Genomic DNA, 13,965 nt, shown 5'->3' on the forward strand with positions numbered 1-13,965 from the left:
GTGCAAGATGAAGGAATGTTAGAAGGTATGTTTTCTACAACACTTACAAAGGATGAAAGAGAGAAGTTCAAAGGTGTGTTAAGGAAATTTCCTAGGCTTTTTGCTAAAGACTACACCGATGTGCGTAGAGTGGATGCTATTCAACACAAAATTGAGTTGAAGCCACACCTAAGGCTCAGAAGCTAAGAAGGCTAGGAGTCATCAAGGGGAAGGCTTTACTCAAGGAGGTAAGAAATCTTCTAGCAGCAGGTTTCATTTATCCAGTGGGAGAATTCAGAGTGGTTCTCTCCCGTTGTTGTCACTCCTAAGAAAAACGGAAAGTGGAGGGTGTGTGTGGATTACCGTACACTCAATGAGGCAACAAAAATAGATCACTTTTCCCTCCCATTTCAGGATGAGATACTAAATGAGGTAGCTGGTCATGGGAGTTACACTGTGTGTGATGGCTACTTGGGTTACTTTCAAATAGGTATCGCATTGGAAGATCAGTTGAAAACAACCTTCATCACTCCTTGGGGTTGTTATGCTTTTAGAGTCATGCCATTTGGCCTGACAAATGCTCCTGCAACTTTCCAACACTTCATGAACATGGTGTTTCAAGCATTCTTTGGAAAGTCCATTAGGGTTTTTATTGATTATTTTTGTATTTATAGCTCAAAATCATTGCATCTACAAAGGGTAGAAGAAGGTTTAAAGAAGCTCTACGACATGGGAGGTCAACTCAACCCGGACAAGTGTCACATAGGTGAGGATGAAGTGATCTTGCTTGGTCACAAGGTTTCCTATAAAGGCATTGAGGTGGATCCTACAAAGGCAAAGGCTCTTATTGAGCTCCCATCACCCAAGAATCTTAAAGAGGTCATCTCATTCATTCAAAAGGTGAAGTATATGTGACGCTTTATTCACTTAGCTTCGGAGTTGCTTCATCCTTTGCAAAAGTTGGCATAACAAGTAGAATTTGCATGGTCTAATGAGCTTGAAGAGTACTTTTGTAACATTAAAGTCATTTTGTCAGAGCTACCAACACTTATGCCTCCTTGTTGGGAGTACACATTCTTTGTTAGCTCTAGTGTTGGAAGGGAAACAACTGGTGCTGTGTTGCTATAACAAGATCCCCACAGTACTAGGATGTGACCCATCTACTTTGCTAGTAGGTTCATGAATGCCTTGGAGAGAGGCTACACAGAAGCAGAACTCATGATGCTTTCTCTCATGTTTGCGGTGAGAAAGTTTAGATCCTACCTGCTAGTAAAACCTTTTGTAATTCTCACTGCAGAAAATTTGTTCCCTTGGGTGTCATCTCAAATGAATCTTAGTACTAGGATCTCAAAGTGGATTATGGAGTTGCAAGAGTTTCAATACTCTTTCAAGGTAGAAGATAGTGTGAGTGCACAATTGGCAGGGATTCTCACTTATAGGGTACATGAGAAGGAAGTTAAGGTGCCTGAAGTAAAGACCCTACCATTGCCACCACCTAAAAGTATTCCTAATGCTTTACCTTGTTCTTTGATGGAGATTTTTGACGAGCCACGGGAAAAGCAGGGGGAGGGCTAGTGTTGCTCAACCCAAGTGGAGAGGTGTTCATGAAAGAGAAGGTCAATCTACCAAGTTCAACTAGCAATAATGAAGCAGAATACGACACACTACTTCATGGTTTAAAGATATGCATTGGCCAAAGCATACAACGTCTCATGGTAAAAGGGGATGCACTTCTCATTCTGAAGCAGATTTTAGGTATTTGGGCATGCAAGAATGAAAGCCTAAGGACAAAAGTTCATGCCATTCGTAGATTGTTTAATCAGATTGAAGAAGTGCAACTATATCATATTCCTAGGAAACAAAATGAAGATGCCGATTTACTTGCACAACAAGCAGTTACATGTGTTGAGAAAGAAATGCAGGTCATCATGGTGGCAGCAACTGTCAAGAAACCAATATACCAGGGATTGGATTCATTGACTCCCATTATTGGCTACATTTTGGAGGGTGAGTTTCCACAAGACTTCACGAAGGCTCAGAAGAGGAGACTCATGAATAAGGCAAGTGCGTATCTCTTCCTAGAAGGATCTCTCTATCAAAGAGGGAAGGATCAAGTGTGCAGAAGAGTACCAACTATCAAGGAAATTCCTGCTATTCTAAAAGGTTTTCATGAAGAGGCATGTGGTGGTCATTTTGCCCAAGAGTTAATTGTGAAGAAGATTTTGCTTGCGGGGTATGTTTGGCCAAGTTTGCATGTGGATGTCCAACATTGGTGTAAAAGTTTTCACAATTGTTAGGTAAATGGGAATAAAAGATTGGTTTATGGTCCAAGGAAAATCGTTCTTGCAAATGGACCCTTTGAAAAGTGGGGCATTGATGCTATGGGTCCTCTACCTAGGACAAAAAATGGTAAACTCTACATTCTAGTCGCTGTAGACTATATGACTAGGTGGGTGGAAGCACAAAGTGTGGCAAAGGTAAACGAGAGGACAATGAGCAAACACTCACATTTGTTGTAGATTTGGCACACCTTTGGAGATTGTTTCTGATAATGGTCCAGGGTTTAGAAAGGGCTTGCTCACACAAGTATGTGAAGAACTTCACATTCTACATCGTCACAGTACACCCTACTATCCCCAGTCAAATGATTTGGTAGAAAAAGCTAATGGTGTCATTGCAGGCATCATTAGAAAGATGGTGAAAAATAAGACAAAGTTGTGGGATGACTTCTTGGATGGTGCCTTGTGGGCGTATCGAACCACATATAGGGAAGCCACAAAGTTCACACCATTTCACTTGGTCTATGGTCAAGAGGCTTTACAACAAATTGAGCTCAACATTCCAACAATGCGACTTCATGGCAAAGAAGCACAAGATGATCAAGAAGAATGGATGGATCGACTTCTTACCTTAGCTGAGCTTGAGTGGAAAAGAGAAGTAGCATACGAGTGCTACAAGAGGAAAGCTACACAAGCAAAGGAGAAGCTTAACAAGAAACTAAAGGACAAAGGCATCAATGAAGGAGATCTTGTGCTAACGTACGACAATCGACTCGATAATCGTTTTGATACCAAATTTGAAACTAGATGGCAGGGGCCATACATAGTTAAGAAGGCTTTCAATTCAAGTTACTATCAACTTATGGACTTGAATGGGAAAGAGCACTCTAGGAAGGTAAATGGTTATCGCTTGAAGCCCTATTTGAGTCGCCTTCTACCAAAGATCTGTCAAAGAGCAGCTATCTCATGTAAGTATTGTTCCATGAAGCATGAGTGTAACTCGAGACAAAATGCCAAGGCGCCAAACAATGAAGATCTCGTCAAGGACTCTGAAGCACTCTCCTTGGAAAAGATGCTCTATGATGGCATGAATATACCATCATCCGGGGGGAGGGCTAATGATCGCCATTTTTTGGCTATCCAAATTTCCATAGTGAGATATCTCACCCTACCAAAATCACCCAAGCATTGTGGTTATCCCTACCATTTCACTGTACATAGGCGTGTGTGAGTTAGGGGACTTTCCCCATATTTTCTTAAAAACCCTCAATTAGCTAGTCACTGAGCTAGTTGAGCCAAAATATAAAAAAATAATTTTAAACATGTATATTATGGCCTCTTTGTGTGTAAATATTTCATTGTATATAGGGCCTAAATATAAGGATTTTTCATAATTATTTTGGTATTTATTTAAATATTTGTACTTAGGTGTGTGTTACTTATGCTATGTACATTGACTCACCATTACCACAATTTTTTCTTACCATTTTGCATGCTCTTTATTCCATAAAGAAATAATTTCATTCAAGCTTCTCTTATTTTTGGTGTAACTCCATCTCAACAAAAATCCAAAAAAACTAGTTTTATTTATGTGTATATTTTTTCAATATTGTGAGTTTTTCCACCTATATTATTTATATTTGACATGTACATATTTTTTTAGACCCCTCAATATTTGATTCTCTTAGTTGTACTATTCATTTATATCATGATCTCAACAATATCTTCAATTATAGACCTACCAAATAAGTTCAAGGGTATGTGGCATGCATGTATGCACTATGGAGGGCTCACTCTTGGAGGCATTCAAAAGAATCATCCAAAGAAGGACCCCACAAGGACTTTGTGTAGTGGGAAAAGATAGTCGATTTTGCTAAATTTTTAAAGGTCACTTGCTCTCCAAATTTGAAAAGGTGATACAAACAAAAGTTGTAGCTCATGCGCTGAACTTTTGTCTCAAACTGTTTCATATTTTTTTGAGTTACGAGCTGTGAGCTTTGATTTTATTGGTGGATTCCAGTTTTCCCATGCTATGTAGCCACACTCCCTCTTCCACTTTATCATTTTCCTCTTTTACACACACTTCTCCACTCATCATCTCCACCTCTCTCACCGCTCCTCTCTGCACCCTACTCACCTTCTTCTCAACCTTGAAGAATAAGAGAAACCATGGTGAACTCATGTCTCCTACACACACTTCCATTCCAAAATTGACCACCTAGTCTCATTTTTCCTCCTCCTTATTACCCATATCTATCAAAAAAACACAAAATTCAGTCTCTTCTCTTGAAAAACAGCATCATGGTGATTGATTACTCATATTCAATTACCTTGGCTCCTAAGGAAGGTCAAGAGTGGAGAAAAAATGTACTGTCAAAGCTAGTGGACCGTCAACAAGCGCCAAAATTGACCTACTCAAGACACTTGGAGCATCAACATTGTAAGAAATACATATTTTTTTACCTATTAAGAGTTTTTTCTTCCTTATTTGTATCCTACATGGATAATCCCATTGTTAATATCCAATTCCATTTGTAAATCAATAAAAATACTAACTCTACTAATTTACTAACACTAACCTACTATGAAAAGTCCTATCACCTCCACTTCTCTCCTCTCTCTTTTCTTCATCTATCCCCACCAACTTCTTGATAATTCCAAGCAAAAGAAATTAGATAAGTGCTGAAAATCTAACCTCAACCATGGTTAGAGGAGTAACCCTAGCCCTCAAAATTGCTATAAAAGGAGGGTGTAGCTAGCACAAAAGGGGGGAGCCATAAGCAAGAGAACTATGCTATAACTGGCGAAGCCAAGCTTAATCTCTTGAGAAGGAGCTCTTGAGTGGAAGCTCATTGGCTTATGCATATGCATGTGTTGTATTAGGGGTGATTAGCAAGGGATCTCTATGCCATTGTAAGAGAGAGTGATCATTCAATTGAGAGTAGGAAATCTATCATTTCTCCTACTATTGTAAGCCCAACATTTGCTGAATTAAGGAGGGTGGATTTGGACTAAGCATGGATACTTTGTCTCTCTTCCAAGGTGAAGTCATGGAAAACAATGATGTGTAAGTGTCTTGGTGTTTTATTTAAGTTCTTGATAGCTTGTCTCTGGGTGTTGTCATCAATTTATCCATAAATCCCACATATTGTAAGAGGGAAACAGGGTGGAGAGGACTCTCCTAGCCTTAAGAAAGTGATTGGGGTGGCTTTGCTTGTGATGTGTTGTGGTGTAATTTACTCAAGATATGTTGAACAAATACTAATCTCACTTTGATTGGTCATGACAGATTTGTAAGAAGGTATTAATGCAACAAACACCCCCTCCCCCTTCTCTCTCTTTTTTACATATATAATTGTGTTTGCTTGATCACTGCCGATACATTTCAAAGAATCCCCAACACTCTCTCTCTCTCTCTCTCTCTCTCTCTCTCTCTCTCTCTCTCTCTCTCTACGCGTCCTGGTTCGCATCCAAAACTAGGTGGTGTCCCAAATTTGTTTAGGGTTAGGTTGCGGGTTTGTGTGTGTGTGTTTGTTGTTTTTTCCAACCCCAACCCAATTGAGCAGCACGGGAGCCTAGAAGGGTGCTTAGAGGCCACTCTTGTTGTTGCCTGCCCCGGACCGCCTCAATAGCTATATCCTCAAATAAGTTTTATCCAAGAGAACATATTTTAAATAACAATCTCATAAAGAAAATCCTTTCATAGTTTCAAAACTACGCATAAATGGCATACATATTGACAAAATTTGCAAAGCATGATATTTTTTGTTGCATCTTGATATTTACATATGGAGAGAAGTAGTTGATTTTCATATGATAGAAACAACACATAGCTTCCTTACCCTACCCATGTTGGACTTATCCTCTAATCAATGAACTACAAATGACTACATTTTGAAGAGGGAGAGCTCGGATGTACATAACAATGCAACAAGTTCTCTCTCTCTCTCTCTCTCTCTCTCTCTCTCTCTCTCTCTCTAGCTTGCTTCCCAAAGCTCCCATGACTTTGGCCATCCCTTGTGGTTTTTTCTCTCATCCACATTTCCATATGTACTAATCAATGTGCTACCTAAGTATATATTTCCTTAATAGAGCTATCTTTGTGCTAAAATAGCCTAGCCCTTGTTGTCGATTGATCTTATCATTGTTGAGCATATCTTGCAAGAAACTCATTCCAAGAGACCACATGGCCGCCTAAAATAAGCGTTGTCATTCTGTGGCATGTGCATAATGTAAAACTAAAATATTTACCTCACTCTCAATGCTTTTGATGTGTGGGATCAAATGCTACAATGTACATACTCAGATATATGTGAAAATTGATGCCACGGTTGCAGGCATGTATATACTTTGCCAAGATAGCGAGGCCTAGGATGTGGCACTATGAGGTGTTTTGTGACATAAAAATATTCCTACTTTGATTTATAAATGTACAAATTTCAAGTGTTTTGAAGGGGCATTCTTGTTTTGCCTAGAAAGTTCAATGCAGACGATCTCGACCAAAAATAGCAGGTTTCATGGGCAGACATAAGAGATGCATCCAAAGTGATTACCAAGTGGTAAAATGAGTTTCAAAATGAAATTTAATCCCAATGGGATTTTTCCTAGCTCGTTTGGGCTTTTTACATGCAAAAAAAGGAAATTTTGGGCTAAAAATGACAAAAAATGATTTAAAAATGACCCAAAATTGGTCAAACATGGCTCAAAATTCCACTTCTCTGACGATTCCATGGCTATGAGGAGTGAAGGAACATTTTAGAACATCAATATCAACACTTTGAGGTCCTATGTGAAGGAATACAAAGCCTGCACCTATGGTCTGCTAGTGTAGTCCCGTGTTGTTCCAACCTTGTGTTCGAGGTAGTGAGGCCACCAATCAGGGTTTCCCCTCTTCAAATATTTACTTGAAAATGTATAATGAGGTCTGAAGCTTCCATGAAATGGATTTGACAGAGAGTTTAAGCGCTTTTTTATGGCTAATATCAGGGTGAAAGAGCACTGCAATTGTGCAATTGGCAGTGAGGCTACACCAAATCATCACACACACAAGAGTTTTGAGTTGATCTTGTATCATTTTCAAAGTAGATCTTTCATGGCTGTGAGCTCTCACAGTCAGAGGCCTGGAGACGCTTTCCTAGATGTACTGCGCACTTCTTCACACAAATTTGGTGAGCCCGATGTGAAGTAGGAAAGGGAGAGGGTTCAAAAGCTTAATTGAAGGTTTCCATTTAAATCTTTATAGCTATGGAGCAACAAGAGAAACATGGGGTTCAGTTTGATCTAGTCACAATTCAAGTGTTTCAAGCTTTTCCGATAGTTATGCAGCAACAACAAGCTACGAAATGGAGGGAGATTTCCTCAACCAAATCGCTTCAATCTGTGGTGAAGAAAATAAACCAAATTAATGGTAAATATGTAACAAAGTATCTTGGTGGATATGTAAAGGATATGGAGCTTCATCGAGTGCCCGAAGCACAGATGGTACAAAGTTGTGAGGTAGCTGTGGCTCCTAAGATCAGAGAGCATGTAAGGGGAATTACATATGAGCATGGGTAAACATGGGAAGCATTCAAGTTAGCCTTAAAAGAAGAGTATATCATGGAGGACTCCAAAACGGTAACAAATAGGACTTTTTTAGAGTGGGTAGTTTGGCCGAAAGAAGGGCTTTCACCTACCGAACTGTGAGTGTTACCGTTCTCCGAGCGATGTTTTCCTAGCGATCCTAGTTTCCGAGAAAGTCTTGGCGGAAGGGTACTCCGTAGAAGGGTACTCCTATTAGACAAGGTGGTCTTGTATGCAGTTATCCATGAAAACTACAAAGCTATAAATTAGATCACGTTCTTGAATACATATTGACAACAATGAATTTTTGTGCTTGAAAAGGACATAGAGAACTTTACCTACAAGAGGATACATGCTGCATTGATCAATACAAATGGAATGCCTAAATCAATTGTTTATTTATATACACCCTAATCTCATGTCTCGAGAGAGAGAGAGAGAGAGAATGCAAGATTGCAACAATAACAATACACATTTAAATGGAAGACTCTTGGATACTAAATTTTTGTTATCAAAAAGACATGACAGATTGTAGCTGAAAATAAGGATTTTATGTACGATCAATGAAACAAAATGTAACAATAATTTACAATGATTCACATTCATCATCAATGTAAAGGTTTTGAATGTAGCGATGCTCTTCCCGTTCCATGTCAAATCGTTTGTCTCTAGACATGCTCTTTGCCATTGCTTCGGCATACACGAGCAATTGACTTTGCATGGAAGGAATAAACAAAATCTTAATACATATAAAGAAATCCATACAAAGGAAAAAGATTAACATATTCAAATATAACATCTAATACATAACATTTTCAATCTAAAATGTGTTTCCTAAATCGTGAGTAATCCATATATTGTAACCAACCATGATAGAACAAAAGCATATCCAAATATGGAAATACAAACCAAACAACACATAAGCATATATTGGAATACTACTATTTACCTAGAGCGGGCAATAATTTCTATACCAAAAAATTCATACAAAGGGAGAAGATTAACATATGAACAACATAACATCCAAGAACATAACATTTCCGAAGTAAACTATGTTCCAAAACCCATGAGTTTTACATAAATGTCAATCTGCGACAAAACAAGGGCATAATTAAACATGGCAATATAAACCAAACATCACATTAAAACAAACCACACTTGAAAGAATTCCATAATAGTATTAGTCTCAAGGGACAAGGGCCTCACTAGTCATACGGATTTAAACTTGCAAGTGGATCCACCTCATCATCTGCCTGCGATCATGCCTGCGATCATCATGGCTGCCCTGTTGCATGTAAGCCAAAAGGAGAGGCTCTACATACGTGGTCATAAAAAATGTATCCACATCGATAGATGCACATACTCTACCAATGTGCATGCATGTCTTAAGAATAGGCGCAGTACCACATCCCATCTCAATGCACACACCACCTCGACGACAGTACATGTGTATAAAGCATGCTAAAAATGTATGACTCCTCTCTAGTCCCCCACACCATTGCTGCCCAACAGGGTCCAAAGTACGCAAATCATCCGGAAGATAATGGTAGGCGAGGGTATCTAAAGGATGCATGCCGAAGGACTCAAAGAGAGGTGTACTCTCTGCAATGAAAATAGGAGGATCTGTAGCTCGATGTTGAACCATAAAAAGCATTGACGTAGAACACTAGCAACAAAAGATAATAATATCCAATTAAACCTTAATTCAAGAAACACATGTAGTTTTGAGCATTTGAATAGAATATAATCATCACTATACTCACATCTGTGAGAATACCACCAATCTCTTTGAATCCATATGTAGAATGGTGAATGACAACCACTCGTCTCACTATCTCCAAATCGTAAACGCGAACATAGCGCTCAATCCACCCAATTGTGAAATCACCTATAATATAATTGCATCATCTTAGAAAAGTTTCAATAAGTAGAAACATACAAAATAAACATAAATATTAACAAATATTAACTTTAACAAATACCATGCAAAGAGGCCATCACCAATAACCATCCCAAATCTGCCAAAGTAGATGCTGCCAAAGCAATCCCATAGCGCACATGGTCCTCAGAAACAAAATCCCAGGTGGGACAAGGATCGTCACCACCTTGAGTGCCTCCAAATGGCAAGTCAAGAAAATGAAGTCAGCTGCCCAATCCACAGTCTTTCCCCTCTTTGTGTAATTAACCCCTGAAGGCTTATTTTGCTTGATGAACTCGTGCACACTATAGAAGGTATCATTTTTTCTTCCTCCCCTAAAATCCTTCCCAATTATGGTGATGTAATCACCAACCACTACAATGATTTTGGGATTCTCAACATGCGGCATGTATCCTAAATAATGCGTTGCAAGATAAATAAATTGTGTAGTCCTTTTGGAAAGTCTCTTTTGACCTTTTAGAGTATTCCCTTTAGGATCACAAGAGCATGATATCAATATATTTTCCTCTCAAAACACATACAGATAAGAGAAGAGAGAGAGAGAGAGAGAGAGAGAGAGAGAGAGAGAGAGAGAGACTCTGTGTATGTGTGCAAAGACATAACTTGGATACTTGAGAGACATACACAATAGAGTAATGTATGCAGAAACATGATACATATATATATATATATATATATATAAGTACTTGCATGCATAAACAAAAATTTATATATCTATGTATACGTATGCAAGTAAGTAGGTATATATATGTGTGTGCGTATATATAAACACTAGTAAAATATTCACTAAAGAATCAAAATAGATTTGGATCTTGAAATTCAAACCTTGAATGCAATCCTCTGTTTCCAGGTTCTCCATATGATGAGAAATATCAAACGACTTTTGGCTTTCAACATCAATCCTTTGTTTCTCAACATGCTTCTCTTTTTGTTTATCTAAACAACAATAGAATAAAGAACAAAACGTTATTGAAAACCAACAAATACATGATACATGATTCAAAATTTTACTTATACAAAATTTCAAATTATCATACTCTTTCTTTGGTCCACTTCTTTTGGAACCATGGTTGATATTTGTGAATAGAGCTCCTTCTCTCTATTCAAAACATGACCTCCTTCAAGATCTATCCACCATGGACAATTGTCAAGCTCCCATCGTGTACATTGATGCATAGCACATGGGTACATACAAGTCTCTTCATTTAGGGTCAATAGCCATTGCTTTGCCCTAACTGGAATACTTGGCACATGACCTTTTCCTTGCAAGCAAACAAAGTACCTACTATAGACAATGAAACAATTATCAAAGACATGATTTTATCTTTGTTATGAAATTAAAGTAACTATCAAGTAAATTCATTCACACATCTTCACCTAAAAAGTAGCCTCATAGAAGCTTTCAATATCATATCCTCTTTCTTGAGAGGTTTATCATTGCTCTTCTTCTCCTTTGTCTCTCCTCGAACCTCAAGAGGAAACAGATATGTCCTTATCTCTATCTTCACCTCTTCATAGAAGTCAAATAGGGAGAGATCAAGAGGAACAATTACCCTCCCGGCACATCCATAAAATCGACCAACACCTCCGTAGATTTATGGTATATCTTCTCAAGAAAAGCTTCTCTTCTAAGCCAACTTTAAGAAGAAAACATAAATTCATGTATTATTTTTGTTAGCCTATAAACCATGCAATCTATACAATCATCAAAAATATTAGGAACTCACTGTCTATAAAGGTGATCCCCTCATGCAAGGCCATACATAGATTTTGTTGCTTTGTTTGCCTCCAACAAAGTCAACCAAAAGATTTTTGACTCCATTTGAACATCACATAAAGCCAATAAATTCAATTTCTCAAGCGTTGCAAAACTTTCGGGCCCCCACTTGAAAGACCATACTTTTGACCTCCAAGTATCTCCATGCTTGGGATCGACAATATTAAGGATCTAAAATTAACTTAGTGAAGTCAATAATTTATATAAGAAAAGTAAATACAAACACATAGTTGTTCATTGAGAAAGACTCACCTTTCCAATCCTATCACCATATCTTGAAGCCAACTCTTCATTCTCCTTCTCTTCAAACAATCAAAGCTCTTCTTCTGAAATTTTTAGTCTTGCCTCTTCAACCTTCTTGTTTAGTGCTTTACTTATTTGCACCTAGAAAAACAAGGGAAGGAGTCAAATCCATTGTGAAAAGCATAGAAATACTAAATTCATGTTAGAAATATATGCTACTTAAAACTTACCTTAAAAACTAGCTTTCCGAGATATCTATGTGTAAGAGGATACCATGGCTCAACACCCTTGGTACTCTTCTTTCTGATACGTGCAATCAACATTCTATCTCTCTCAGGTAGGTCTTTAAGGTCCCCATGATCAGCAGAACGCACAATTTACTAGTTCATCCCTCAATGTTGTGGTCACCAAGGCATGTGTATTCAAACTACATGTTCAAAAGCAAGAAAAATTCACATAAACATAAATAAACTTGAGAACTATCATAACCAAAAAGATAAGGAAGGAGACTCACTAGTTGATCCTCTGTAAACTTGTAAGAAGGGCAATCTCACTAACCCTGGTAGGGTCAATAATAGTACAAAGCACACGACAATGCTTCACTTCTGTTTCTTTGAAGCATTCTTTAATAGCAGATTTCCATGCCATGGTATGATGGTTGCCTTTTCAAACATAGAACATGTGACCCATTAGTTCCTGAAGTTCAGGTTTCAGAATGAGGTCAGCTTCAAAATCTTTGTTAACCTCATGCCAAATAGGATCCCAATCCCTCTGTATTGCTTCATCCACAATTGAAACTTCTTTGTCCCTCGTCCAAATGGAAACAATAAATGCTCCTTTCTCTGCCACATAACCCTCTCTAGAAAATGCTATTTTCAAGCCCGAAAGATCATCACGAAGACCCCTAACCCTTGCATAAGGAATTAGTCTACAAAGATGAATGGGTGGACAATGGTGACAACTGAACATCCTTGTTTTCTGAAGAATGTCCTCTCCCATATCCATGTAAATCTTGTTCTCTTCATTAGATGGCTCTACAGATGGTACCTCTGGCCTAACAACATAAGGGACAATCATCATACTTGCCTCTTGTTGAGCAACCCCTGAAGCATCCAGAGTTTGGCTCTCAACCTCTTCCTCAACATCATTTTGCTCCAGCACTCTGCTTATGTCATCTTGACTCTCCTCTTGCATTGAGTCTACATTAAGTTGAGATGAACCTCTGGTTTTCCTCAATCGCTTACGACCCCTTGCACAGCCGAAGGACTGCAAAGAGAAACAAATAAAAAAGTCTTTGTTAGAAAAGCATCCCAAATTTTTTTTAAAAAAAAAAAATTGAAAAAAACACCCCAAAAGCAGGCCGTGCCGACACGGCTTGCTTTTGAGGTGTTTTTTGGCAATTTGCATGCCATTTATACTCGCAACTTAAATTGGCCAAATGCAATCCTTTTCTAGTTTTCATGACTAATTTGTTGAAGTTGTAAGACTGCAAAGAGAAACAAATAAAAAATTCTGTTAAAAAAGCATCCCAAATTAAAAAAAAAACAAATTAAAAAAAACACCCCAAAAGCAGGCTGTGCCGACGCGGCCTGCTTTTGAGGTGTTTTTTGGCAATTTGCATGCCATTTATACTCGCAACTTAAGCATTCTACCGCTTACAGAAGAAGGGCAGGAAATAGCTTTGCCTACACCAACGAACTCAAATACGATAAGCTGATCAGGCTAAAGACGATAAGCTGATCAGGATTATCAAGAGCATCCTCCCAATCCTGACAGTGTACAAAGTCTGAGGTGTTGTCAAAGCAACTGCCATACAAACAAGCAATAAAAAATCTTGTCAATGTACTCACAATCACAGCTAACCTTCGTAGGCATGGTTCAAAGCAGTGCCTGGGTTTTTGCATACTTCAAACCACATACATACAACCCATAAGGCACATGCTATGATACTTTACCAATTTCACCTGCCTTGAGTTCTGTTCTGAAGTACCTTCCTCACATAGAGAACAGACATAAGCAACGACATAGAGAACAAACACATTAGATGAAAACACTTGGTTCACTTTAGTTGGCCGTTTTTCCCTGATCAGGAGCATGATAGCTGAAGTCTATTGAGGTCTCCAAGGACATCCCCGCACCTGCCAATGATTCAGGAGGCTAAAGCAAAATACATCTATTTTTGGTGC

This window comes from Adiantum capillus-veneris, chromosome 9 (assembly GCF_014529385.1).
Source record: "Adiantum capillus-veneris isolate H3 chromosome 9, ASM1452938v2, whole genome shotgun sequence".
Classification (NCBI taxonomy): domain Eukaryota; kingdom Viridiplantae; phylum Streptophyta; class Polypodiopsida; order Polypodiales; family Pteridaceae; genus Adiantum; species Adiantum capillus-veneris.